General features: G+C 46.8%; 1 protein-coding gene across 2 annotated transcripts in view; it reads left to right on the top strand.

Moving 5' to 3' along the window:
* The window catches only part of SYNDIG1L (synapse differentiation inducing 1 like), a 94,869-nt gene that overhangs the window by 22,850 nt on the left and 47,532 nt on the right, over positions 1-24,487 (top strand). The window contains exon 1 of one of the 2 annotated variants that reach the window (XM_081915549.1): positions 23,190-23,599. The exons of the other annotated variant lie outside the window; for it this stretch is intronic. The gene's annotated coding sequence lies outside the window, so the exon portion shown is untranslated. Of the gene's footprint in view, positions 1-23,189; positions 23,600-24,487 lie in introns of those variants that run through there. 2 annotated transcript variants of the gene reach the window in all.

A 24,487-nucleotide genomic window follows, 5' to 3' on the forward strand; every position in this document is an offset into this window, starting at 1 on the left:
CGCTGCTCTGGTTTGCCAGAAGCGGCTTAGTCATGCTGGCCACATGACCCGGAAGCTGTACACCAGCTCCCTCAGCCAATAAAGCGAGATGAGCACCGCAACCCCAGAGTCGGTCATGACTGGACCTAATGGTCAGGGATCCCTTTACCTTTACTAGTTGCTTAGGGGTCTGGGAGAGCAGGAGGGGAGACGGGCCGAGAACTGGAATTCATCTGGCTGTTTCCCTGCTCCCAAAGAGACCACCATACGGCAGTGGGAACCCTGTGCTCCTTACCCTAAGTCACACATAACTGGGTAGTGACAGCAGAGAGAGAATAGGATCCCTGGTGCTACTAGGCTACCCTGCAGGGTTGGCACTGGAGCAGGGGCTGCCCCACCTTTCCACTGGGTACCACATTTTAAGAAGGATGCTGACCAACTAGAGCCTTCCAGAGGAGGGTGACTAGGAGAGTGAGGGTTCTGGAACCAAATCAGAGAATTGTAGGGTGATGTGATGGACCAGCTGGATGCCAAGCAGTGGTGGGAAGCACCAGCTGGGGAACCCCAAAGGGAACCCCTGGGGGAAAGAAGGCTTAGAATCAGGGATTGGTGGTAGGATAATGAGTGGTCAGAGGGAGAAGACTGGGAGGAGGTGGAAGCTGAAGGGGCAACATGGTTTGGTGAGCAGGAAGAGGCTGGGGCAGAGAGCCATTCAGGCTCAGGGAAAGAAGAGGAGGCAGGAGAGGAGAGGAGCCACAAGACAGGTTGCTGAAGATTGGTCATGCTTGGGGAAAACCATGGAGAAGAGGAGACTTAGGCACCTGTGGGAAGGCAGGGACCTTCAGTCCTCGCAACTGCTTCACTGAAGCAAGACCTACTGGAAAGGGCAGCTGGGAAGAGCACTAGGCCTGCACAGTTCTGGTTGCCTTGAATAAAGGGTTAACTTCACGGACACCATGTTTATATTGCCAACCTATGCTTGACTCTGGCTCCTGACAGGTTGGAAGGGACCCCCAAGGGTTCTCTAGTCCAACCCCCTGGGATGTTGGAATCACAGCTAAATCCTATGGGGACTAGTTGAAAGAGGTGGGTGTTTTCAGCCTGGAGAAGAAAAGATGGAGGAGAGAGATGATACTGGTCTTTAAGTATCTGAAAGGCTGTCATGTAGAAGATGCTGCTCCAGAGGGCAGAGCTAGAATTAATGAGTAGAAATTGCAAGGAAGCAGATTTGGACAGAAAATGAAGAGCCTGCTGGATTGGTCCAAAGGTCAATCTCATCCAGAACATCACCTTTCCCACCTGCAATTCTCAGCAATGGGTATTAGAAGCATTTTTCCTCCAACAGTGGAGGTAAGAACATGGCAAGTTTTTATAAAGCCATCCTAGTTGGTGGCCATAATTCACTTTTTTACTTTATTTTGTCTGTCCTGAATGTTGATTCCGCTTCATTGGATGTCCACAAATTCCAGTGTTTTGAGAAAGTGGGGAAAACTTTTCTCTCTCCACTTATTTCACACCATGCATAAATTTATACATATCTGTCAAGTCTCCTTTTACTTGCATTTTCCCCCCCTAAACTAAAAAGCCCCAAATGTTGGAACAGGGTTTGCGGAGTTGTGTTATGTGTGTGTTTAAAAAAAAAAATCGGATTTTTTTTTTTTTGGAAGAAGTTGTTTATTTAATCCAAATTAAATAGCTACATCAATAAAATTTCACAATGTATGTCTTGTTTTCCTTTTGCTTAAGAAATCCATCCCATCCCACTGCTCATCCTTTATCTCCGTTCTTTGCTGCAACATCAGAGGAAAAATAAAGAAGGAAGGAAATGAAAGAGGCAGCCTGGTGAACTGCCCTGCCCAAATCCTTAGACTGCAAAACATTCTATAATAGGGGCTCTCTATAATCTCAGGGTGTTCTGTGCATTCTTTATTTCCCGTAGACCATTTTCTCATGGGCAGCAAAAGATAACATCTCTCTCTCTTGCCTGCTGGAGCCTTCTGAACCCCAGCATGCTTAACACAAGCTGGGATAATGGCCTGTCTGCTGTACTGGCACTGAAGATCCCCACAGGCAAATCTGACACATATGCTGTGGAACTGCAGAATAATAGCCCCATTCTGAGAAGAGGTGATAAGGCGTATCAACCTGGTCATCCAGGCAACACACTTTGATCTTTATTCATACCATACTGGAGTACCTCTTGGCAATATGTCGGTTCAGCTGAGGTGCCTGGAAGCCAAAGCAGACAAGTGACATCTGTGGACTGCTCTCACCTCGGCCCAGTACAGTCGTACCTCAGAAGTCAAACGGAATCCATTCTGGAAGCCTGTTCAACTTCTGAAACGTTCGGAAACCAAGGCACGGCTTCTGATTATGCAGGTGCACCAGAAAAAATAGCGGAAGCTGTGCCGGACATTCAGCTTCCGAAAAAAGTTCGTAATCCAGAACACTCACTTCCAGTTTTCAATCATAATGGAGCAGGAATGTTCAACTCCCAAGGCGTTCGGGAGCCTAGGTATGACTGTATACCTGAAGGAGTGTCTCCACGCCCATCGTTCAGCCTGGACACTGAGGTCCAGCTCCGAGGGGCTGCTGGCAGTTCCCTCTCTGTGAGTAATGAAGCTACAGGTAACCAGGCAGAGGGCCTTCTCGGTAGTGGCACCTGCCCTGTGGAAAGCCTTCCCATCAGATGTCAAGGAAATAAACAACTATCTGACTTTTAGAAGACATCTGAAGGCAACCCTGTTTAGGGAAGTTTTTTATGTTTGATGTTTTATCATGTTTTTAATAATCTGTTGGGATTATTATTATTATTATTATTATTATTATTATTATTATTAACAACCACCTGGTGGCTTTATTTAGTTCAAAGCAGTTATAGAAGGCTCTGATCTTGATTGGAACAGTGCCATGAAGCAGGAGGTGTTTAGCCCTTTCCCCATTTTTCTAGGCCTGTCTGCCCTAACCCCCAAGCTGCTATTAACCCCACTTGTTGTTGTTTAGTCGTTTAGTCGTGTCCAACTCTTCGTGACCCCATGGACCAGAGCATGTCAGGCACTCCTGTCTTCCACTGCCTCCCGCAGTTTGGTCATACTCATGCTGGTAGCTTCGAGAACACTGTCCAACCATCTCATCCTCTGCTGCCCCCTTCTCCTTGTGCCCTCCATCTTTCCCAACATCAGGGTCTTTTCCAGGGAGTCTTCTCTTCTCATGAGGTGGCCAAAGTATTGGAGCCTAAGCTTCAGGATCTGTCCTTCCAGTGAGCACTCAGGGCTGATTTCCTTAAGAATGGATAGGTTTGATCTTCTTGCAGTCCACGGGACTCTCAAGAGTCTCCTCCAGCACCATGATTCAAAAATTAACTCCACTAGAGAACCTATATCATGTCTGCATCCCCCCAGCCCCCTAACAGAAGCTCAGGAAATAATTTATGCTTGAAATAGGTAGAAGGACTAAATATTACTACCACTCCTCCAACATCACTGGGCATCAAGAGCTGGGGTTCACCAAAAAATTAACACTTCAGTCATGGATTGTCATACGCCCGGGTTTCCCAGCACATTTTTACCTATTTTCGGAAATTCCACCGCAATGCTATTTCCAATGGATAAATCCCAGATATGTCTGGGAAATCCCTGATGTATAGCAGTCTTATCAAGAGCTCCATCTCCAGCAGATGCTTTGAAATAAATTGGAAAAAGTGGACTACAACTCCCATCAGCCCAGCCGGCATGGCCAGGGTTTTTTGTGGTAATTGCAAATCTAAAGCATCCAGAGATGGCCCAGGTTAGGGAAGCCTCCCATGAGAAGCCAGTCAAAGAGAGAACAAGTCAGCGTCCGAAGTCCGCTTCATAATATTTTTTTATCTCTATCTACATTGATCATATTTCAAATTAGGACAGTTTGAATTTATGAAGCAGGTGTGGGATACCTTCCCCACCCCAGATGTTGCTGAATTGCAGCTTCCACCATCCCTGGCCATCGTCCAAGCTTCCTAGGGCTGATGGGGGTTGCTGTTTAGCAACATCTTGAGGGCCAGAGATTCCCCACTCCTGTTGCAAAGTGTTGCTTCCATGAAACGCTGTGGGTCAGATATTACATTCAGAGCTTGGATGCAGCCAAATCTGACAATTCAACTTGCATCTCTTTGTTCCTTAGACAATTATGGTGAGTTGTCTCCTAGACATTCTATCATCCTGATGAGTTCCATTGCTTTAATATTTGATCAGGATGTTCTGCCACTGGTACAGTGTAATGAATGAACCTAATGTTCAAGTGGCAATGTAAAAGTCACCCTGATATTTGATGGGACCATTATCTTTGTGGTGTGTATCCTCACCCCCATCCCAATTTGAGAAAAGCTAAGTGCTGTAACGCAAGGGGTCACCAAACATTTGGGGCTAATGGGAACATTTGCTAAGTGGGAAAACTGCTGTGGGCATCACACCAGACTGTAGTCAAACATATGCTGCAACCTGTTCTGTTGGCTACAGTGGAATGTTTATTTCAAGCCTAATTTTAGTGGCATGAATCATAGAACTCTACAGTTGGGCTGGACCCGATGGGTCATCTAGCCTAAAACCCTGCAATGCAGGAATCACAGCTGGGATGGAGGAGTGGGCAGGAGGCCTACTTGGCACCATATTGGTGACCCCTGCATAGATAGATGATAGATAGATAGATAGATAGATAGATAGATAGATAGATAGATGATAGATAGATAGATGATAGATGATGATAGATGATGATAGATAGATAGATAGATAGATAGATAGATGATAGATAGATAGATAGATAGATAGATAGATAGATAGATAGATAGATATAGATAGATAGATAGATAGATAGATGATAGATAGATAGATAGATAGATAGATAGATAGATAGATAGATAGATAGATAGATAGATATAGATAGATAGATAGATGATAGATAGATAGATAGATAGATGATAGATAGATAGATAGATAGATAGATGATAGATAGAGATAGAGATAGATAGAGATGATAGATAGAGATAGATAGATAGATAGATGATAGATAGATAGATGATAGATAGATAGATAGATAGATAGATAGATAGATAGATAGATGATAGATAGACAGATAGATAGATGATAGATAGATAGATGATAGATAGATAGATGATAGATAGATGATAGATAGATAGATGATAGATAGATATAGATAGATAGATGATAGATAGATAGATAGATAGATAGATAGATAGATAGATAGATAGATGATAGATGATAGATAGATAGATGATAGATAGATAGATAGATAGATAGATAGATGATAGATAGATAGATAGATGATAGATAGATAGATGCTAGATGATAGATAGAGATAGAGATAGAGATAGATAAATGATAGATGATAGATAGATAAATGATAGATGATAGATAGATAGATGATAGATAGATAGATAGATAGATAGATAGATAGATAGATGATAGATAGATAGATATAGATAGATAGATAGATAGATAGAGATAGATAGATAGATAGATAGATAGATAGATAGATAGATGATAGATAGATATAGATAGATAGATAGATAGATGATAGATAGATAGATGATAGATAGATAGATAGATAGAGATAGATAGATAGATAGATAGATAGATAGATAGATAGATAGATAGATGATAGATAGATATAGATATAGATAGATAGATGATAGATAGATAGATAGATAGATAGATAGATAGATAGATAGATAGATGATAGATGATAGATGATAGATAGAGAATACCCTCCAACATTGTTCCAATGAAAATAGAGCAATGGAATAGGATGTCCTATTCCATAATCATAATAATTTTTTATTTATACCCCGCCCATCTGCTTGGGTTGCCCCCAGCCTCTCTGAGCAGCTTCCAACCTATATGAAAACATAATAAAACATGAAACTTTTTTTTAAACTCCCCTATACAGGGCTGGCCTTCAGATGTCTTCTAAAAGTTGTATAGTTACTTATTTCCTGGGCTTGGGGGGGGGTCACATAACTCCATACCCTCCCAACATTTTTCCAATGGAAATAGGGACGTCCTAAGGAAAAGCGGGACATTCCAGGATCAAATCAGAAACTGGGATGGCTTCTGTAAATCTGGAACTGTCCCTGGAAAATAGGGACACTTGGAGGGTCTGCTGGCCCAGAGAATAGATGATAGATAGATGATAGATAGATAGATAGATAGATAGATAGATAGATAGATAGATAGATGATAGATGATAGATAGAGATAGATAGATAGATAGATAGATGATAGATAGATAGATAGATAGATAGATAGATAGATAGATAGATGATAGATAGAGATAGATAGATAGATAGATAGATGATAGATGATAGATAGATAGATGATAGATAGATAGATAGATAGATAGATAGATATAGATGATAGATATAGATAGATGATAGATATAGATAGGTAGATAGATAGATGATAAATGATAGATGATAGATATAGATAGGTAGATAGATAGATGATAAATGATAGATGATAGATAGATGATGATAGATAGATAGATGATAGATGATAGATAGATAGATAGATAGATAGATAGATAGATAGATAGATGATAGATAGATAGATGATAGATGATAGATGATAGATGATAGATAGATAGATGATAGATAGATAGATAGATAGATAGATAGATATAGATAGATATAGATAGATAGATGTGCTATTGTGTTCTTTCAAGCAAAGAGATGGTCGTCTCTCTAAGTTCTGGGTAGCTTGTTAGCTAAAGCTACAGAGTCTTATGGTGGGTAGAGTGGACCTAAGCCACCTAGGTTCTTGTGAATAGATCCTGCCTTGCATCTTCAACCAAGCCCCCAAAGCTGGCAAGATGGGGTTTCCTAAAGCCAAAGGCCACACATCCTGTCTTTGCCTTCAGACATCTCCTCCATGCTGCTCCAGCTCTCTTCAAATAAGTGAGTGAGCTGAAGTGGGTAAATTCCCTGTGGTGACAGCATAGCTGCCACCTCATGTCTTATTCCTAATCCTGTTCCTTTCATTTCAGCTCAGGCTTTAGTGATGTTGTAAAGTTTCATTTCCAGAGACTTCTCTCCTGCCAAGAGCTGTTACATACTCCCAAAGCTCTGTCTCTCTCAGATGCTAAAGAGGCACCATGCCGTTCTTAAACCACCAGGGCTGGTGGGGGAGGGGTCTTTTCTCAAAGAAGTGACTGCCTTGCCCTGGTCTTCGGTGTTCTTAAAAATCCCCCACAAACTGGACGGCTGCAATCCATTGTGTGGCAAAATACACTTTCTTGTAAAATGGCATGTTTATTTTGTCACACGTTTTATTATCCTAATCTTCTTCTATGGTGCTCAAAGAGGTAGGCTAGGAGCTTTCTCATTTTATTGTCACATCAAACCTGTGAGGAAGGTTAGTCTGAGAAATGATGGCTTCCTCAAGGCTGCGTGACAAACATAATGACTGAACAGGAGTTTGAGCTGTGGTTTCCAACTATCAAACCCAGAACTGGCACTCATAGGCGTTCAGAATCTTTAGCTGTCATGTGGAAGCTAGACACTCAGAAATAAATGGATGGGTAAGGCAGAAATTACAAAATAATGTAAGTGATAATGGGGTAAAGAGTCAGACTATGCACTGGTGGATCACTAATGGCCCATTATCTGATCAATTCTCGCCAATTTTGAATATCTAAGAGTGTGACATTTCGCCTCTGATATACGCTTGCCTTCAGGTCTCCATCCACTTGTTCCCACTACAATCGTACCTTGGTTCTCAAACGTAATCCGTTCCGGAAGTCTCTTTGACTTCCAAAACATTCAGAAACCAAAGCACAGCTTCTGATTGGCTGCAGGAAGCTCCTTTAGCCAATCAGAAGCTGCAGAAGCCACACCAGACGTTCAGCTTCCAAAAATGGTTTGGAAACCAGAACATTCACTTCCAGGTTTTGATCGTTCGGGAGCCAATTTGTTTGGGAGCCAAGGAGTTTGAGACCCAAGGTATGACTGTACTTTTATTCTACAATGAAAGTGAACAACTTCAATTAATTTGTATTGATGGGGAGCTTCTTGCTTATTTAATGACAAAAGTCAAATTAATTAAAGTCTTCATGTGTCTACTTGTTTAAGGCTGTATATTAGTCCATTCTTAATGTATATCTTTCCTGAAAGGTTTGCTGGAGAAAATGAGCGAAAAGCCTGTAAGATCAAAACTGTTTTAGTAACTCCGGTTTAGCAAAGTATGCCTTAAGCTGCAAAGCACCTGCTCAAATCTCTCCCATAAATAATTTCAGCTGGCTCATGCCCATGGAAACCCTCAGTAATAGGGATTTTTGTGTGCTTTACATCCAGAAGCTCAGCACACAGTGATTGTGCTTTATTTTCTTTTAAGGGACTAGTTAGCCTGGTTTCAAGAACACAATGGAGCAGAGTTATTAATTCTGATTATTTGTGGCTTTTAAACATTTAAATCCCTGAGCTCAGCTGCCGATCCACTTGTTACTTCTTGGCAGGAAGTCAAGCGCCTAGTTCAAAATCATCTTTTTATTCTTCTTCTTCTGGCTGCCAATAATGCAGTGTTAACAAATTTGTCAGAGTGTATTTATCTGTTGCTATGTCTGTTGTTAGATGAAGAATGCAAAGCTGAGGACACGTTGGCAATGGTACTCTCCCTGTTAAATAGAAGACCTGCCGCCTCCCACCACTGCAGGGAAACTGCAGAACATTAGCGCTGCCTTTTGCTCACGTCTCTCCTATCCATCGAAGGCTTCTTTTCCCCAAATGGAACCAACATGGGAGTGGCGGTGACATCCATAAAGCCTATCAAATCATAACGCGGTACATTCTACGGTATTTAAGATAATGAGACAGAGCTTTCCCCCAGCTTTCTGTGCTCTTCTCAGAGATCTTCCTGCGTCAAAGTACAATCAGGGGAGCACTTACGCCGTCCCATTTTATGAGTCACTTTCAGTCATTCTCATACTTTTGAAAATGAGCTCCAGGAAAGCAAAGGATTCTGTGTAGTGGTGCTTAGTGTGTGGACAAGCCCTTCCACTCTGGGTTTTGCGCGTTTTGTTCCTTCCTCCTGCACACGTGGTTCAAGTCCTTCGAGTTGGCTCGTCTTTCTAGAAGGATCCAAGGGAGGAGAAACCTGCACGGTGCTGCTGTTCTTTGAAAGCTCTAAACTTCAATGTTAGCCCATCACCGCGTGTCGAAAAGTTGCTTCTGCTCTAGTACTTGGTACTCCAATTGGTACTGCCCTGATCTCTTGCCTGAGCAGCATCCCAGGATGTGAACAGAAACCACAGTCCACACAGGGCAGGGATGAGGAACATCTACCTGTGGCCCATATACTGCCCTTCCTGCCTCCAGTCTACGTGACCTTCGGGGAATTTCCCTGGGCTAGATTCAACATCCAGGGCTAGATTAAGACCTTTAGAGGCCCTAAGCACTTAAAAATATTTTCATGCCCCCATATATAACTAATTCAAAACATAAACAATAATAAACTGTTAAGTAACATTTTATTTTTCAAAATGAAACGAAACCGACCATAAGATGGAAAATAATGTTCATGTTTGTATGCTTCCACTTTATTTATATTTAAAAATTTCTCCTCCTTCTTCTAATTTCAAAGTCTGTGATCAGATCCTCAGAACTAATCTTACATAGCACATCTGCTTCTGTACTTAGCAGAGATGAGGCATCCAGCCTGCCTTGTTGCACAGTTGTTCTGCTGGGATTTTTAATATGAGAAAATGAATGCCCAGCGGAGCAATTAGTGACCATTAATGTTAAAAATCTGATGATGGACAATTTCCGTGGTGCCCTCCTTCCCTTGATGCCCAAAGCACGTACTTATTTTGCTTAATGGTTAATGCAGCCCTGGCCACGTCCCTCGCTGACCTTGTTCTGCAACCTCTTTGACCACTTTTGTCTGGCTAGATTGTGTCTTTGATTTGTGACAATGCTTCTTGCTGGTCTGGATGGAAAGGTGGGTGGGAGGGCAGAAACCTTTGGCTTCGTGGCTGGAACATAGGCTACTGCATTGTTTCCCAACCTTTTCCTGTCCCCCTTCTGACCTTGTTTCCTTTCTGTGCCCCCCCATGGACACAGCCAAGGGGGGCAGCTGCCCCCCATTAAAAAAAAATCAATACAAATCTGAGTTTCTACCCCCCCCCCAACAAATATCCTAACTACACCCACCGGTGGAAAGGTATCTATTTAAATGTTTCGTTTGGAAATAGAACATGTTTTATTTATATTTTTATAATTTATACAAAATGCAATTACATAATAAAATATTGTTGAAGCAGAAAAACACAGAATCATAGAGCTGGAAGGAACCCCAGGGGTCATCTTTCTAGTGCAACCCCCTTCAATGTAGGGAACTCCGCTAAAGCATCCATGACAGATGGCCCCATCCAACCTCTGCGTAGAAACCTCCAAGGAAGGAGTCTGGAATCTTCAGAAAGAGATCCATCTTCCATGTATTATAAAAAGTTAACAACACTTATTTGACCCCAGTTATTTGACACAGGGCGGGGAATCTACAGATACAGTGCAAAAGGCACACAGGGAGTTCTGAATATATGGGAGAATTTTAAAAAGCAAGTGGTCCTCACTGACTTGGTGCAAAAAGATCTTGTCAACCGGAGTAGGCCTGGCTGCTTGGATAAAACACTACAGTGGTACCTCAGTTTTCAAACAGCATATTTCACAAACAACTTGGAACCCGAATTTTAATTTTTACCATCTACAATTCTGTTTCATTTTATAGTACAGTACATTGATTATTGCTTTCATTTTATGGATATCTCCTTGGATAGTAAAATTCATGTTAAATTGCTGTTTTAGGGATTGTTTTTAAAAGTCTGGAACAGATTAATCCATTTTGCATTACTTTCTATGGGAAAGCGTGCCTTGGTTTTGGAACGCTTTGGTTTTGGAACAGACTTCCGGAACGGATTAAGTTTGAGAACCAAGAGCAGTAAGGCCCACTGAACTCAATGTGGCTTTCTTCTGAGCAGACACTTAGTTATTTACTAGATGCAAGTCAGCAGCACCAGATGACCCTGCTAGGCACTGGAGTGGATTTCACCCCGCACCTTGCAGAGCCGGGCCGACGCTGCCAATGGGTCCTGCACCCCTCAGCAACGTCCAAAGGCCCTGGTCCACTAGGTGCTGAGGTGGAGTGCACCCTGCACCTTGCAGAGTCAGGCCCAGGCTACTACCGGGCCCGGCACTGGCAACAGCAACAAGCAGCTCCAGCTCGCCCAGCCCTACCCATTGCTACCCCACCACCGCACTTACCTGACCTGGGTGTTCTGGATCACGGACTCTATTGCTCAAAACAGGGGCCTCAGCGATCGCCCTCCCTGCCGGAAACAAACCAGGACTGCTAGAAGAAAACACATGTGGCAAAAAGCAGTGTTAGGCCCTGGTGGGCCACCCCCTTACCCGCCCCCTTACCCGCTTGTGATTGGCCAAGCGGATAGCCAGCCAATCAGGGTTTTTTTTTAAAAAAGATTTATTTTTCTTCACTTCTCACTTTCCTCTGTGCCCCCCCCCCATTTACACAATTTTCATGGATTTGGAATATCCTGGGGGCCCCAGTTGGGAAACACTGGCCTACTGTTCAGCAGTAAGAGCCACACCTTTTGCTCCACCTGCTTGGAATCTGCATCTGCCAGAAACGTTGCCAACAAGGGAACAGGACCCTTGGGTCGAAAAGGGGTTTCTCACTCTTCACAGAAGGAGATACGCAGCGCTCACTCAAGATACGCCACATCCCACCTGGTTTTTCCCTAGGACTGTTTCCTTGCTTTTCTGGTTGTGTGCTAGGAGACCTGAGCCAGGAGCACAGAGGCCCATCCTGTGCAGATGTATCCATTCAAATTTCACTGTGACTGCTAGTAAATCCTGGAACAAAGGCTGGCAGCTCCGCTGCTCAGATATCTCTTTGGGAAAGCTAATCTCCCCCTTGTTGTGCCCTGAGCCCTTCTCTCTGGGTAATTGTAGTGCTTGCATTTTAATCCGCCAGATGTGTGTGGTCCGCATGAAGGAGACTGCAGCCACCTTTAATTGAGGAGAGCAGCTCTAGCGGTTTAGGACTGGGATGCCACGTGGCCCAGATGATTCCGTTCTGGCAGTGGCTCACCTTGGGCATCCATCCTTTGCCTCCACCCCCCTAGTCCCTTGGAATGCATTTCCAGCAGCTTATCGCTAATGTACTGCAAGGATGCTTTTAAGCGAATTAACAAGCTGTGTGTGAGGCGTAGCTTTTCAGGGTGGGAAATAATCTATTTTGTAGTGGCCTGCGTCTTTCGGGAGCGAGATTTTGATGAGCTCAGTCAGTGCCAGTTTAGTTTTATGGGAACTCGCTTTCAAAGCAAAGTGTCCTTTCAGCTTCTCTAGTAAGGGGTGGTGGTGACTTCCACCAACCCACCCAAGGCTTTGCCATTGAGGAATGACCTCTTGGGTTTTATAACAAGGCTTTGTCCATTGTTGGTCCTGCATGTTTACATTTAATTAGCCCAGGTGGCCTAAACCTTGCTGCAAGCTGTTTGATAGCCAGAACAAACCAAAGACTTGAGAGCAAACACATCGCCAGGTCTGAGGCTGGATGCCAGCAGAGCTTAGAGAATTAGCTCTTTCCAGTGGTGCTTAGGAGGATCCTTATCTTATGAGTTCACCCAGCTGATAAGATTGCCATGCTGTTACCTTGCATTTGGTAGCTGCCATTATAGTCCCCAAGGTCAGAAACTGTTCCTAGTGTTTATGTGACATTCTTGGGCATGGGTCTGCCAATTCTTTCCACAGCAGCCTGCTTTGGCCGGTGCTTTCTGGTTCTATAAGCACCCAAGCAAGGAGGTGAAGTGTTGGAGGCTCTAGGACTTGGGACCAGGAAGAACTTTATCAACTGAGACCGGAACTCAAACCTTGTACTATATAACCTGGATCACAGTCTGGACACTGAGGTCCAGCTCCAAGGGCCTTCTGGCGGTTCCTCACTGTGAGAAGTGAGGTTACAGGAAACCAAGCAGAGGGCCTTCTCGGTAGTGGCGCCCACCCTGTGGAACGCCCTCTCATCAGATGTCAAGGAAATAAACAACTATCTGACTTTTAGAAGACATCTGAAGGCAACCCAGTTTAGAGAAGCTTTTAATGTTTGATGTTTTATAGTGTTTTTAATATGCTGTTGGGAGCCTCCCAGAGTGGCTGGGGAAACCCAGGCAGAGGGACAGGGTATAAATATGTTGTTGGCTCCGCACTGTGGGAATTGAAGTTTGTTAAGGGTTTGTTAAGGGTGCTGTGAATTGTAGCTCTTTGAGGGGTCTCCTAACAACACTCAGCACCCTTAAGAAGTGACAGCTCTCAGGATTCTTTGGGAGGAAATCTTGACTGTTGAAGCGGTATAAGAGGGTGTTAAATCTATGGTGTGGGTGTAATCCGCTGCTTGTCCACCAGGTTTCTCTTACGCACAGCAACCCAGGTCATGTGGGCGGGGGGGGGGGGTTGCAGTGATTTTTAGGAAGTCATTAGTTTGCACCAGGCGTCCTATTGGGAAGACCCAGTTTTCCAAGTGCATGTTCTGGAAGTTGGGCAATAGGGGCAGTACAGGATTCCTTTTGGTGTACCGACCTCCCCGCTGCACCAAGGATTCCCTGCCCGAGCTGCTTCAGGTCGTGGCGGATGTTCTCCTGGAGACACCTAGCTTGGTCGTCCTAGGGGATTTTAACATCCATGCCGACACGACCTTACAAGGGGCCGCTTGGGACTTCGTGGAAAGCATGGCCTCCATGGGGCTGTACCTGAATAAGTCTGGCCCAACCCATAGCCGCGGACATGCCTTGGACCTGGTGTTTATGGATGTTGGTGATCTGACACTAAGTAAAAGCGAAACGAAAGAAGTGCCATGGTCAGATCACTTCCTGGTGCAACTGGACTTCTCTGCGACCCATCCCCTCTGCAGGGAGGTGGGACCAATTCGGATGGTCTGCCCCCACCACTTAATGGATACAAATGGTTTCCAGAGAGTGGTAGGGGATGCTTTATCCCATGTTGATGGCCTTTTAGCTGATTCCCTGGTAGCCCGCTGGAATGTGGAGTTAACCGGGGCTATTGACTGTTTGGCTCCGAAGCGCCCTCTCCGATTGCATGGAGCCTGGACAGCCCCGTGGTTTTCCATGGATCTGAGGGCAATGAAACAATCATTGAGACGGCTAGAGCGCCGGTGGCGGATAGCTCATTCCGAATCTGACCGGACACAGGTTAGAGCTCAACGTCGATCCTACCAAGTGGCGATAGCGACGGCGAAGAAGAATTTCTTCACCGCCTCTATTGCATCTGCAGAAAACAGCAGCAGGGGACTTTTTCAGGTGGTTCACAATTTAGCGGAAATACCTGCAACATCGGGGCCCAGTACGGGCCACATGTTCTCCTGCAATGATTTTGCAAATTTTTTTGCAGATAAAATCGCTTATCTTTTTTTGCAGATAAGAAGTAGACTCCACCGTGGGAGCAGGGCCGGGGTGGGAGAGTGCTAGAGACCTGTCTAGTCAAGTTGCATGGGATCAATTCCAATCTGTTACCTCTGAGGATGTGGACAGGCTGCTTGGACGAGTGAAGCCAACCACCTGTCTCCTGGATCCTTGCCCATCCTGGCTTATAAAAGCTAGCCGGGAAGGACTGGGCGATGGGCTTCGTGGGGTGGTGAATGCTTCCCTCCATGAGGGAGCCTTCCCAGACCCGCTGAAAGAGGTGGTTACTAAACCGCTTCTTAAAAAACTATCTTTAGATACGGCCACGATGGCCAACTATTGTCCAGTCTCAAATCTTCCATTCTTGGGCAAGGTGATTGAGCGAGTGGTTGCTGAACAACTCCAGGCACGCCTGGATCCATTTGGATCCCTTCCAGTCGGGATTCAGGACTCATCATGGGACTGAAACTGCTTTGGTCGCACTGGTTGATGATCTCCGGCGGGCTAGGGACAAAGGTGAGAGCTGTTTCCTAGTTCTGCTGGATCTCTCAGCGGCGTTTGATACCATCGACCATAACATCCGTCTGGACCGTCTTGAGGGGCTGGGAGCTGGGGGCACTATCATACAGTGGTTCCACTCCTTCCTCCTGGGCCGTGTTCAGAAAGTGGTGGGGGGGGATGAGTGCTCAGACCCCTGGGCTCTCACTTGTGGGGTGCCTCAGGGTTCTGTCCTCTCCCCCTGCTTTTCAACATTTACATGCAGCCACTGGGAGAGATCATCAGGAGGTTTGGGCTGGGTGTTCATCAGTATGCAGATGATACCCAGCTCTACCTCTTTTAAATCAGAACCAGTGAAGGCGGTGAAGGTCCTGTGTGAGTGTCTGGAGGCGGTTGGAGGATGGATGGCGGCTAACAGATTGAGGTTGAATCCTGACAAGACAGAAGTACTGTTTTTGGGGGACAGGAGGCAGGCAGGTGTGGAGGATTCCCTGGTCCTGAATGGGGTAACTGTGCTCCTGAAGGACCAGGTGCGCAGCCTGGGAGTCATTTTGGACTCACAGCTGTCCATGGAGGCACAGGTCAAATCTGTGTCCAGGGCAGCTGTTTACCAGCTCCATCTGGTACGTAGGCTGAGACCCTATCTGCCTGCGGACTGTCTCACCAGAGTGGTGCATGCTCTGGTTATCTCCCGCTTGGACTACTGCAATGCGCTCTACGTGGGGCTTCCCTTGAATGTGACTCGGAAACTACAACTAATCCAGAATGTGGCAGCTAGACCGGTGGCTGGGGGCGGCCGCCGAGACCATATAACACCGGTCTTGAAAGACCTACATTGGCTCCCAGTACGTTTCCGAGCACAATTCAAAGTGTTGGTGCTGACCTTTAAAGCCCTAAACGGCCTTGGTCCAGTATACCTGAAGGAATGTCTCCAACCCCATCGTTCTGCCCAGACGCTGAGGTCCAGCGCCAAGGGCCTTCTGGCAGTCCCCTCATTGCGAGAAGCAAAGCTACAGGGAACCAGGCAGAGGGCCTTCTCAGTAGTGGCGCCCGCCCTGTGGAACGCCCTCCCACAAGATGTCAAAGCGATAAACAACTACCTGACATTCAGAAGACATCTTAAAGCAGCCCTGTTCAGGGAAGTTTTTAACGTGTGATATTTTAGTGTATTTTTGGTTTCTATGGAAGCCGCCCAGAGTGGCTGGGGAGGTCCAGCCAGATGTGCGGGGTATAAATAATAAATTGTTGTTGTTGTTGTTGTTGTTGTTATCCTAGTGGTGGGCTGGTATCTCAGATGTGGGCATTTATGGCCTCCCTGTGGGACAAGAGAGAGAGAGAAAGCATTCCTTTATTGGTAACTGTCAGGGGATAGCGGTGGAGGCAGCAGGAGTGGCTCAGTTAGCACCACACATGGATGCAAGCTGCTGGTGTCAAGCAAAGGCTGCCAGCCACTTAATGACTCTCTATGCTTTCACAGGTTCCACTGTTTCACCCCCTTCAGGGATGGCATCAGCACCCAGAACTCTTGAACAGCTGCCAGGACCCACTGGTGCAGGGCTGACCTCAAAACCTTGTCAGATCTCCCTCTCACCTCTTTTCCCAGCCTTAAGTTTACTTGGTAGCAACAGCTGGGTTTGGGAAACTTCTTACCATGCACTTTGGGAACAGTAGACTAACAAGCAAGCCTCCAGATTCAGCCACTACTGTCAAGTAAACTCGTGGGCAGGAGGACACCAGTGCCAGGGTTCCCAGAAGCCTGGTGCCAGCCTTATAAACTAAATAGAGACATGCAGTATTAGTGCCTGTGATTGGCAGGGAATAAGAGGCCTCTGGATTGGCTCAGCCAGGTATAAATAAATTGCAAGGTCCTGGCCGCCTACGTTTTGCCTGGCCAACAAAGTAGAATTTCCTGCCCTCAACATGCAAGAACAAGACCTGTGTGAAATCTTGCGATTGCAGGAAATTCTCTTTGTCTTACCCGCAGCGCAAGCCAGTCGCTCCGATATCTCGTTCCTATGAAATTATCTCATTTCCAGTGTTAGAAAAAGACAGCTGCCTCCGAGAGCCGGAGTTGAAAAGATTCTGCCCCTTTGTCTCTTTCTCTTTCTCCATTGTACCTAGCACAATGCAGCTGATCTCCCGGTGGTATCTACGTGGATGAAATAAAACAGTTCCTCATTCATCCAAAACCTTAATGCAGAAAAATGATTATGGATAAGAACAGTTTGTCACCTGTGGACAAGCGTATCTCCCAACATGGCCACTTTCTTCCTCTCTCTATTTCTCTGACTGCTCAGCCCTTGCCCAGAAAGAAACCTTTCTGAATGCAAAAGACAATAGGTGGAGCAGAGGTCTTGGGTGTGGGGGCAATTGAAGCCACCCACAACCCCTTAAATAGGAACATAGGAAGGTGCCTTTTTCTGACACAAAATGTCAAAAGGGCCATTTGGAATGGAGAAGCGGTTGCCAGAGTCATGGCTTCATACTTCTTCTCTTCCCCCCACGGTCCTCCCCCTGCTTCTCTATTAGAAATCAGCACCTCCTACAACTTACACTAGCATTTGCATGTGATGTGTTAGTTATCCTGTTAGGCATAAATCTAAAACCTGTAGTGTGTAAAGCAGCCCTATAGTGTGGGAGGTGTTGTACCCTAGGATGATTTGGGAGTGCTGGAGAGAAAAAAGATAGGTGGGGGGCATGAGTAGGACTGTGGAAAAGCAGAGCCATAGCTAGGGGAGGGTCTAGCCAGGGTTTCTGCCCTGGGTGAAGCCTTAATAATAATAATAATAATAATAATAATAATAATAATAATAATAATTTAATATTTATACTCCACCCATCTTGCTGGGTTTTCCCAGCCACTCTGGGTGGCTCTCAACAGAATATGAATAATAATTTTAAAAAAGCAATAAAACATCAAACATTAAAAACTTCTCTAAACAGGCTGCCTTCAGATGTCTTCTAAAAGTCAGATAGTTGTTTATTTCCTTGACATCTGATGGGAGGGCGTTCCACAGGGCGGGCGCCACTACTGAGAAGGCCCTCTGCCTGGTTCCCTGTAGCCTCACTTCTTGCAGGGAGGGAACTGCCAGAAGGCCCTCGGAGCTGGACCTCAGTGTCTGGGCAGCCATTGAGGCTCGCAACCTTCCATCAAATCTGGGCTTCAGCCAGCAAGAAAGATGAAAAAGTGAACTGGCAGCCACAAGCTCCATCCTTTCCCTTTCCCCATGAAGCTGAAGAAGGCTCATTTACAATTTGATGCAGAGAGAGGGAGAGTTGGAAAATCTGGAGAGGCTCCTTGGCTCTCCCCAGTGAAGCAGAAGATAGGATCCCCTGTGTATTGGCTACTGTGTGAGAAAGAAATTCTGGAGGGAGGGAAGCTGAGGAATAGAATCAGTTGGACTAAATGATCCTTAGGGCCCCTTCCAACTATACAATTCTATGATTCTATGATCGCTTCAGAACTTTGAATGTACAACTAAGGTTGAGTCATTTTACAGACTATGCATGATCCACACACAGGAAAGTAAGGGGCGTGTGAGCATTTTTTCCTGTCAGAGGCAGTTCCCTGGCAAGATCTGGTCAGCCTAGCTGCATTAGGATTGTAATGGAAGGGTACTGTACTTTCTACTTTGGATTGGCAAAAAGCATTTCTTCACCTTAAAAGGTAAAGGGACCCCGACCATTAGGTCCAGTCATGCCCGACTCTGGGGTTGCAGCGCTCATCTCGCTTTATTGGCCGAGGGAGCCGGTGTACAGCTTCCGGGTCTTGTGGCCAGCATGACTAAGCCGCTTCTGGCAAACCAGAGCAGCCCACGGAAACCTTCCCGCTGGAGTGGTACCTATTTATCTACTTGCACTTTGACATGCTTTCGAACTGCTAGGTTGGCAGGAGCTGGGACCGAGCAACGGGAGCTCACCCCGTCACGGGGATTCAAACCGCCAAACTTCTGATCTGCAAGTCCTAGGCTCTGTGGTTTAACCCACAGCGCCACCTGCGTCCCATTTGTTGAAGCTTATGCTGGAGTAAATTTACACATCAAAACTCCTTGAAAGAGTTTGCGCAGAACCAAGAAGAGGGGTGGATGGCAAAAAACCCTCCGAGGCTTTGTTAGGCATAATACCAGAGCATTGCTACACAGGGACAGGTTATTCTATTATATGTTAGATATACCCAGCCTTTCAGCCAAGACTGGCCTGCAAAGTGGCTTAGACTTAAAATCCATATGAAGGTGAAATTTAGGGGTGGGTGTGTTTTAGAGGGGAGCAGTCTCTTCTAGCTCCTGGCGGCTGCTGGCACAGTACAGATGCCAGTCTTTTCATCCAGATGGAAGGGGCAGAAGGAGCTGCAGATGGACTCTGGGGCTGGCTGATGATAAAGAGGCTAACCCCCACACAAGCAGCCCCTCTTGCTGATCTGCACAGTCTTTCGCCCCCTTGGCAGTTGATGTTCTGGTCCAGGTTCCAGGCTAATCTCTCCAGCGAGAGGAAGCAGAAAGAGCTGCAGATGGACCCAGGGGCTGCTTGATGGCAAAGCTGATGTACCAGAAGGGGCAAGTGTTGCTTGCCTTGAGAAATATCATACACTGTCAAGTTAGGGCCTCTCCAGATGGTAGCAGAGCCCAGGGCTGATGTAGCGCTAGACCATAAGTATTACAAGAAAGAGGTACCAGCTTCTAGCTCCAGATTTTTTCTGCAGCATTTGCTGTTTGGGACTCTGCCATCCAACCCAGCTGATCATGCTCATTGCCAGTCTGCTCTTTGGACAGACAACAATCAGCACGAGGATCAGGCACAATCTCCCTGGATGGCTTCCAGGTATTATGAATGGAATGATGGATGAAGAGGACCGGCAAGGTGGGCAGGCAGGCATTTTTCTCCCTCTCTTGCAATTGTAGGAAAAAGAGTCACCCAACACAGTTGATTGGGGATAGGTTAGAGGCAGACAGAATGAAGTGCTTCTTCGCACAATAAGCATAATTTAACTTATGAGATGGATTCTCAGAAGTTGTGGTAATGCTGAAGGCAACTTTAGGAAAGGGTTGCATTAAATTTATGGAGGATAGAGTCTTATAGTGGCTATGAGAGCTAGGACTGCGATAGGAACATACAAAGTTGCCTTATAGTTATGGTGCAAGGTGATGCCAACCTTTTGGGGGTCTGTGGGCATGTTTGCACACTGGGGGAACTGTTGTGGGCACCACACACACATACACCACACAGCCAAGCATACACCACAGCCTATTATATTGACTGCAGTGAAATGCTTCTTCCAAGCCTAATTTCAGCTGTTTGGGGAGACACTGTGGGCCCCGGGGGCAGCCTTTCCAACTACCTGTGTACCTGTTGGCACCACATTGGTAGGCCCCTGATATTCATTGGTCCATGCTGGTCATTTTTTCCTGGTGGTGACACCACAGCATCTCAGGTCCAGTGGTCTAGAGACGTCAAAGAAGTGTTTCAGTTTAAAGCATGGGTAGGCAAACTAAGGCCCGGGGGCCGGATCCGGCCCAATCACCTACTCAATCCAGCCCACGGACGGTCCAGGAATCAGCGTGTTTTTACAAGAGTAGAATGTGCCCTTTTATTTAAAATTCATCGCTGGGTTATTTGTGGGGCCTGCCTGGTGTTTTTACATGAGTAGAATGTGTGCTTTTATTTAAAAGGCATCTCTGGGTTACTTGTGGGGCATAGGGATTTGTTATTTCCCCCAAAAAAATATATATATATAGTCCGGTCCCCCACAAGGTCTGAGGGACCCACGGCTGAAAAAGGTTGCTGACCTCTGCATTGTAAATTTAAACAGGGAAAACCGGTAGAGGAAAACTGGACTCCACGTCGCCATCTTGTGGCACAATGTTATGTCACACATACAATGCATATACCGTAAATCGCTTTTTCTTTATCAGTCTAGCTCAGTCCCTATTCATCACCTACCACCTGATCCTTTAAGTGGGAGATGTCAGGGTCTGACCGTGATATCTTAATCATGGAGACCATATGCTGCATATCACTAAACTAACCTCTGCCCAAAAGGGGAATTTCCACATTCTTTGGCAACACCTGGTGAGCAGATGCTGAAAGCGAATCAATTAGGGTCTCTATGGCCACCGTGCCCTGCTTTTGCCCCTGGCATTTGGCAAGCAGAGTTTCACTGCCTCTGAACACCGAGGTTCCACTTAGCTGACATAGCTAATTGTTACTGATGGTTCCATCCTCTGTGCATATGACTTAGCCCATTCTGAAAGTTATTGGTGCCCATTTTGCTGTCCATATATCATCACAACTTCTGCAAACTTCCCAGGGATATCTGGCTATCAGAAGCAGAATACGAGAATCATCTTTGCTTGATCCAGCAAGACTGTCGTCATGTTACTCTGTTTCAAGTGCACAAAATCAAGCGCTCCTCTGTATGGAAGTCCCCCTACGGACCTGATGCCCCCCAGATGTTCTTTGACTACAACTCCCATCAGCCCCCGCTGGCTGGGGCTGATGGGACCTGTAGTCCAACGACATCTGGAGGGCAGCCGGTTGGCAAAGGCTGCCCTGTGGTGTCTTTTCTTTTTCCTCCATGTGGGATGAGGGAGCATGTCACTTGCTCAACACCACAGGGATTTAAACATTTCTACTCAGACTAGACAAAAATCAGACTGGTGGGGAGAGTGGAAGCGGAAGCATCTCTTAATTTTTACTGGCAGAGAGATTCCACGGAGTGGGTAAATTAGCCATCAACCACTCCCTTATCTGGGATGCGGGTGGCGCTGTGGTCTAAACCACAGAGCCTCTTGGGCTTGCTGATCAGAAGGTTGGGGGTTCGAATCCCCGTGACGGGGTGAGCTCCTGTTGCTCGATCCCTGCTCCTGCCCACCTAGCAGTTCGAAAGCACGTCAAAGAGCAAGTAGATAAATAGGTACTACTCCGGCGTTTCTGTGCGCTGCTCTGGTTCACCAGAAGCGGCTTAGTCATGCTGGCCACATGACCCAGAAGCTGTATGCCGGCTCCCTTGGCCAATAAAGCGAGATGAGTGCCGCAACCCCAGAGTCAGCCACGACTGGATCTAATGGTCAGGGGTCTCTTTACCTTTTTATTCCCTTATCTACCAGACTAATACATCATCACAGTAAGGGGTAATCTGGTGAATGCTCAGCAGATTTTCAGCAGTTACAGAGGGATCCAGTTGGCTTTTCACAAAATCCCAAGTCTCTCACCCACCTTGGGGTGCAGAACATGGGAAGAAAGGTCTTAAAAGTGGTCTGTAGTTTGTGTATCAGTCCATTGGGCACACAGACTGAGTGACAAGCGCATTCTTCATATCCTTGCTTGATCATTAGCACTGCAAATCGATTGGAGATTATGGCAGAACCCAAATTTATGTATGTTTACTCAGAAGTAAGCTCCACTCTGCTCAGTGGGCCCTACTCCCCAGTAACTGCTCATAGATTTGCAGTTTATAGGGCAATCGCATGCATGTCCATTCAGAAATAAGTTCCACTGAGTTCAGTAAGATTTATTCCCTGTCGGTTGCATTTAAGATTGTAGCCTCAAATTAACAGTTTAATTTACTGTTTACGTAATTTGGGAACCTTTGGAAGAGTATTGAAGATAACACAATTTTAAAAAGGAAAACCATCCCTCAGCCGCACAAATTCAAATTTGCCTAGCCCTCCCCGCTGCCAAAGCCCCAACCGGTCTCAGACCAGGCGAGAACATCTGGAGCTGAACCTGGGCAGTTAAGTTAGTTCCTCAGCCCCTTAGTTGGCAGCCCCAAGTAAGAGCAGGTTATAATAAATACAGTTTTAATTATTATTTTTAAAATCCATCTATTACTATAGATCGATTAGAGATGCTGTCCTATTTAACTCCCCCCAGTACGCATAGGTATAAACTAAATGGTTCCGAAAATATACAGATGAGGCATTGGGGCTGCGATCCCCTGCACAGTTACCTCGGAGAAACTGTCCCATGGAAGACAGCGAGTCTTATGCCTGAGAGTAAACAAGGGACTGGGCTGTTCAAATATCTCCCAGTCATCAGATTGGAAATTAGAAATGAAGGGCTCAAATCTGGAACAAAACAAAACAATCTTATTGCTGGAATCAAGCTGGTGATTCTCTCACATTCCGTGCAGCCCTGTCTGATCTTATGACATATTGTTGACCAGGAAAAAGCCACGGCAGTGAGGGTGGGCGGGCTGCGGAGTGGGGGGGGGGGCTTGGAGAAATGGGAGGGGAGAAGATGTTTAGGGGGGAGATACCAAGTGTCTGGCTTGGGGCAGAGGGAGAGTCGGAGAGAGGCAGCCGGAGCCCCCGTTTGGCGGCGCAGTTCCCCCCCTGGGAGGGTGGAGGGGAGGCGGGAGGAGAGGCTACTCCGCTCGGCGGGGGTCTCCGGCTCGCAAGCGGAGGGAAGCTTTGCTGCAGCTGAAGGCTTGTGCGGAGCAGCGCCGCTCTCGGCCGCGCAAGGGCGCATCTCCAGCTCTGGCTCCGCCTGCGCCGCGGCGCTGCTTCCCGGACGCTGACCCTCCGCCTACTTGAAGCTCTCCCCACCGAAGGCAGGGGCCCCCAGGCGAGGATCGGCCGCGCCCGGGGGAGGGACAAGGATGCCTGCGCTCGGCTCCCTCCAACTCGGCGGCTGAAGCAGCTTCCTCGGCTCAGGTAAGGCTCCCGAGAGCACCTTTCCCCCACCGGGGGCGCGTGCCGTCGAGGCGCACGGCGAGGACCTCCCGAGTGCCGCCGCCTTCCTCTCCAAAGTATTGGGCCAAAGGAAAATAGAGAGCAATAGCGGGGGTCCCGGAGTGGGGAGCAGCCTATCATATGTGGGTGGGCTGGGGGGGGGGGAATCTGAGGGCGAATGGGCGACTCTTTGAATGAAGTTTGGGGAATATGTGGCTCCTCCAGGCACGCCCCGTGGACAGCGCCCTCGTGTGCGCATCTGCTCAGAAGCGAGTCCCCTTTGAACTTGCTCCCAAGTAAGCGGCTGTCGGAGGAACCCACTGGGAAGGCAGGCTTCTCAAGCGCCCCGATGCCCTGGGGAGGGGCGCAGGGACAATCTCTGCGTGTTGGGTTTGCTAGACCAGTTGAGTGGACGACTCCTGGTCCTCGACAGACAGCCCCAGCTGGGCAGGGTCTCCCTGCCTCCGAAATGCCTTTCCCCGGACGGTTGGGCTGCACTTTCCGGAGAGAGAGCCGCCTGCTGTGGTCGCTTCCTCCTCCGGCTCCGGCGGCAGCCTGAACTTCGCGCTGCCCGGGCGCCACAGGAGCGCGGGGGGAGAGACTCGAAGGAGAGCCAGGCAGTGGCAAAACATGAACCCCCGCTCTGAAGCATGTTTCCACGCGTGGAAGTTCCGCAGCGTCTAATGGGAGTCGATGCGCCCCGGGTTACACAATGAAACCCCTTTGCCTTCACAATACTTCTTTCTGCGTAAGCGTGTTCAGGACTGAGCATCCCTCTAAGAGCCAGCCAACGGTCCCCGGTGAGCCGAGGAGGGGGAAGATGTGGCTGCTCATCTTGGGCACTTTGAATTTCTTGAGGGAAAGCGCCTA

Source organism: Podarcis melisellensis, assembly GCF_964234715.1.
Source record: "Podarcis melisellensis genome assembly, chromosome: 1".
Classification (NCBI taxonomy): Eukaryota; Metazoa; Chordata; class Lepidosauria; order Squamata; family Lacertidae; genus Podarcis; species Podarcis melisellensis.